Source organism: Stegastes partitus, unplaced genomic scaffold (genome assembly GCF_000690725.1).
Source record: "Stegastes partitus isolate 25-593 unplaced genomic scaffold, Stegastes_partitus-1.0.2 Scaffold126, whole genome shotgun sequence".
Classification (NCBI taxonomy): Eukaryota; Metazoa; Chordata; class Actinopteri; family Pomacentridae; genus Stegastes; species Stegastes partitus.
Genome location: NW_007577857.1, coordinates 654,231 through 659,826, shown reverse-complemented (window position 1 = coordinate 659,826; position 5,596 = coordinate 654,231). Strand labels below are relative to the sequence as shown.

Here is a 5,596-nt window from a genome sequence, read left to right as displayed (position 1 = left end):
GTGTATCCCAAATTATAATCTAATGGTGTCCCCTACATGCATCTCATTCACACTGTTGATTGATTACAGTTTACTGATGTGCCCAAAATGCCTCACCTGCATGAGTAGACCAGGGTACAGGGTACCACTCGATGGCTGTAGCATGCACGACTCAAACAGTCGTCTGCAATCAAAAATACTTTAAAGACTGAATATTATGTCAGATTTACTTTAGTTGAAACTGAGTGCGTGGCGGCCTATGGGGTGGCTGTGGCTCAGGTGGTAGAGCGAGTTGGTCAATGATCAGAAGGTTGGCGGTTCGATTCTGCCCTGTAACCTGTTTCATGGTTGTTGTAGACACTTCACCACCTTGCCTGGTGTGGATGTGATTGTTGAGGTGGTGGTCGGAGGGGCCCCAGGGCAGCTGTGGCTACGATCGTAGCTACCACCATCAACAGAATGAATGTGTGTGAATGAATAACTGACAGTGTAAAATGACTTTGAGTGTCTAGAAAAGCGCTACATAAATCTGATCTATTATTATTATTGAGTGATTTTATGTAAGTGGTCAGAGTCCTGAACCCACGAAGATGATTTCTAGCTACCTGCTTTTGCCACAGACGATCATTTCAGCTCGGAAAACTGACAGCAACAGCCAAGAAATGAAGAAGTTGCTGTTGCCTAAAGTCCAAGAGTCACTGTTTCAAAGAGTAACAAGAGTTTAGACGAGCTAACCTTCCACTGCTACCAGTGTAACCTGTACACATGTGTGCTGGACAGTAACTATAAAGGTTAAATCTGATGCTGGAAGGAAGGAAACCTAATAACAAATGCAAAAACATCTGTATCATCTTTGGGAATTTTTAATATTTAATCTTTGATTTTAACATCTGGAATTATCCCCAGTAGATGATACAGATTCAGTTCATATAAAGCTGCTCTACCGTTCACTTGGAGGAAGGCCAACATTGTTTTTTAATGCGGCTCTGTGACATTAATTGGTGTCACATCAGTTTGGATGCCGTTTTTGTCACTTGGCCAACAAACCTCAGTGAAAAAATAAAATATATTAACAAATGGAATGATGCCAGGACCAGACAGATTATATCCATTAGATGGTCTGTCAGTTACATCAAGGCTGGGACCCAGTGTGTTATCTGGGGTCATCACAATGACATCCCCATACAGTAAATAACACATTCACAGCCACACATACCAGGAGAGGACATCCCAGAATGCTTGGACTGCTTCCAGCCTCCTCAGTCCCAGACAATTTCATCCGTCTTCCTACAGCAGCGGACATTATTCCATCATTACGTGGTGACAGCTGCCTGTCCCAAATAAAAATGGATCCCACTGATGGCTAATCATCTCGGGCCCGTGGCTTCTCTTTGTGACGGCCAAACCTTTCTGCTGATTTACTGAGAGGAGGAGACGCTTCCCCCCGGAAACCATGGAGAGGTAATCATCAACAGCAGCTTCCTTTTGTTCCTCTCTCAGCGGGTTTGTAGTCGACCACACATAGACGTGCCACACCGAGTGCAACGCTACGAGTTCAGCTGCCATTCAAAGCACTTAAACATCCGACTTCCCGCTTTAACAGCTATTGATTTAGGCCTCTTTTATTCACGCAGCTCTGAATGTTGCTCTTATCTCTGTGTTTGGTGAACCACTGCTGTGTTTCTACGCAATCACCAAAAAGACTCTGCTCTTATAACACATTAAGAGTCAGTTGTACCTGCCCAGTTGATGCTTTTGGCAGATATCACAGGTCAGTAACTGACTACCTAACATCTCTTTCATTTGCTTCTATTGTTTGACCTACGAAAAGAATCGTCTGCATTACAAACGCAGGCTAAATGCTGCCAGTGTGGGATTAAACGCAAAACGACCCTGACTTAAATGGAAAGGCCAGAGGGCGAGTTTAGAAGCTGCTGACAGATTAGGATTCCGGGAATGGGATCGGAGTGAGGAAAGAAGTGCTGTTATTTTGTAGTAGCACTTTACACTTGGCAAAAGTACACAGCGCTTCAGATCCCAGCCCTGTGGCCATCTTTCTATGTCCCGGTGACAGGAACTGCTCGTACCCCCATCCTTTCTCAGGCTTAAACTCCAAACTTATCCCTCTTGCCCTCCTTGAAATAGAAAATCGAACTGAATTGACTCTCGAGCCTTCTTGGTTTCAAAGTGAAATATCTGCTACTTGAAAAAAAAACTGATACTGAGTATACCGAGCGAGGATTAGAAGTAATCCAATTCCAACGTTGAGAGAAGGATTGTAGAGTGGGTATAGGTTTCCAGAAAAATCCATGATGAAGGTCACAAAATTATCATACGTTGCATCCAATATGCAAGTGTCAGGTTGGTTTTTTTTGTTTTTAAAGAAGTTTCGAAGCAAAAATCAATCTAGTGAACATTGACAAAAACTTCTGCTCTGATCCTTCAGTGTGATATGAATAACATGTGAAAGAATATTGGATACAAATGACCCTAAAGTTTCAGGTTTTAACTCCAAACTTGGGGAAAGTCAAATTAAAACGATGGTTAAAGATCCAAAACATAATCCAACATGGCAGACAGGTGTTGTGCATCAAACAGTGATATCAAGTCCTGCCTCCATCCAGATCAGATTACAACAAGCAGCCAGTTGTTCAGAACAGGTGCAACCCTTCACTAGTCATGTCAGCAAATGTCGTTCAGGCATTTGGAGACCGAGGGCTGTTATACAAATGGGAGCCACGTCCGTCACGTCAGTAATAAACAGCATGACTGTTACTGCGTGAGCATCAGGTTGGATGGACAACAGGTCGCCGAATACGCGCCCTCCTCTATAATCACCTCTATTTGGAGGGGTTAAAAGAAGGGCCCATAAAACATGACCTTTTCCGAGGCTCTAATCGCCCTCCTTGGGGGCCAGGCGGCCTCCATTCCCAACATGACAGCTTTACAAGTCCCTTCTGACACCGTCGCCGGTGTTCAGGGACACTAAACACGCATAACTACAGACCAGCCGGGAGAGGGGAGAGGAGGGAGGAGGATGAAGGACGAGGGCAGGACAGCCTGGCACACGGTCAAAGTCACTATCAAGAACATCAAGAAGGACAGACGGAGCAAGACGTCGATTAGCATCAACCGTGTGCGTCAGCTAGCTTTGATCTCGCCATTAAGCAAACAGCCATTAGGAAAGACAAGGTGCACCAACATCCAAAAGCTGTACGACGTCATCCATCACAGATCCTGTATTCCTGAGACGTACATGTGTTTTTGATGTCGGTTTGAGTCGATTTAACCTTTTGAACTTCAGCTGTTTATGCTCAGTGTCTTTACTGACAGGCTGAACAGAGACATATTTGGTTTATATGTTTTATTTTAGGTTTCTTACATAAGCCCACATTTAAATGTATTGAGTTGTTTTTTTAAAATTTATTTTATTCTGAATTAAAATATCTTGTTCTATTTAAGAGTAGCCTTTCTATGTATGATTTCTAGTTAGATTTTTTTTAAAGCAAACTTTTAGAGCAACTTTTAAGAACTATCAGTCAGTTGTGAGGTCATTTATACGCTTTATACACTGGACCTGTATTTATTTAAGAATCAAGAGAGCTCAGTGTCATTGGTGTGAATGTGAAGATGGTATTTCTTCAAATTTATTTAGTTATGCTCACATTTTTTTTTGCTAATATTAGCTCGCTGAAACCCTAAAGATAGCTGTGTAATGAGCTAGCAAATGTGCTAATGCTAACTGGCTATAGGAAATGCTATTGTGTTTGTTGCTAACGTGATGAAAACCTAGTGAATCGTGTTCCAGATCCACAGTTAGCTTGCTAGCTAAGCTACTGTGTTGTTTTTTTAATTATAATATTTAATATATATTTAACCCTCCTATTATCTTCAAACTTACTGACATGTTTTATTCTTGGGTTTACTTTGACCCCAGCAATTTAAACCTCCAGAAAATATCATAATCACCCAAGTTTATGTGTAAATAGCCCTTTAAATAAAACAGAAAAAAATTATGTCAATGATTTATTTAGAGATGGTAAACATTGAATGGGGTCACGTTGACTCCAAAGATAACAGGAGGGTTCAAATATATTATATATTATAATTTATAACATGACAGCGGCTAATGATTGCATCATTACCACATAAAAAATACTATGACATGCAGACAGGGTGTTGTCATTTATGTGGTGATAGAAAAATAACACAACAGACTGACATTGTTAACTGGGGTCATTTAACAAGCTGATAACAGATTAGTTAAATATTCTTTGTTTGTTAATCAGGATTGTTGGTAACTGGTTTTAACTGGTTCCTGTTTGATGGACTTCTCCCTTTTATTTCTATCATGACTTATGGATATTTTATTTCAGTTCCATTTTATTTAAATTCTAGGTGCATATATTGCCCTTCAACAAGACTGTCGCATGCTGCAGCTGCACATTATCTGTTCACAGAGAAGGTTTAAATCTAGATTTATTAAAATTTAACCCACACGAAAAACGATTCCAACATGAACTCACTGAAATGTGAATTTATCTCTATTTCCAGCATCTGTTGTAAATGTGTATCATCATCCGGCAGATTTTTCTTCTATAAAATGTTTCTAAAATTGCGATGCTCTGAAACAGAAAAGCAGAGGAGGAAAGGTAGCGGTTACATACATAAGACTGTGATGAAATTCTATTGAACCGCCATGAATAATTTATTATTTGTCACCTAACAACAAATACTAATGTCTCCGCTTGCATCCAGACGTTTTGTCGGGATGACTCAGTTTTTTGTTTGGTTTTTCGCTGAAATCTGATGTCCCTTGAAGAAACAGAGAAACACTTAGCAGGTGATCCTGTTTCCAGAGCAGAAATAGAGTGACCTTAAAATCAGGGCGAGATGGTAAAAGGCCTCAAAAATGAGCGAACTTAGTGAATAAAAGAAACGGTGAAGCAGCTGTAACAGCGTTAGTGAAAGAGCCAGGTGGAAAGGGAGTCCTCTCAGGCCTAACTGGGTCCTCTGTTACATTAGAGAGAGGTTCTGATTCATGCCTGCAGCGTTCTCACGCTCCTCTTGCACTACTTTACTATAACCTTTTAGACCGACTCCCAGAATAGGTTCTTTATAAATATTTCCCCTCCACACACATCTATGACCAAACACACATTCGTTTGTCACACTGCCTGCAGGACATCAAACCCTGAGGAGCTTCTGTGACCTCCTATGTTCTGTGTTGAACCAGAAGCAGCGCCAACCATCACTCATCGTGACTGACAGCTCTCACAGCAGCTCGAGTGGTTGGTGTGACATTAAAAAGTACATTTCCTCTGAGCAAACTGGGTAATATCTATGCAAATGCACTGGTTTCTCTTCACACATGAAGGAACATATTAACATGAATTCACGTTTCACCTCAGTCCTTGTGCTATATCTCAGCCCAGAGCTAAGAAGAAAGAGCCTTTCACTGAAAATGTATGCTCTGATAAGAACGCAGTTGTTTTGGGTCATTGAGGTGGCAGGATTGGAAAGTGGGTCACCTCAGGGGGAAAGAGGACTATTTATCAACCTAAAGGAAAAAAAAAAGGCACTGTTAAATCCTCAGTTTGGAGAATCACCTGTTCTC

The 5,596-nt window shown here is 41.1% G+C and overlaps 1 protein-coding gene across 3 annotated transcripts in view; it reads right to left on the bottom strand.

The window, feature by feature from the left end:
• The window catches only part of kcnc2 (potassium voltage-gated channel, Shaw-related subfamily, member 2), a 126,670-nt gene that overhangs the window by 77,262 nt on the left and 43,812 nt on the right, over positions 1–5,596 (bottom strand). The window lies entirely within an intron of this gene.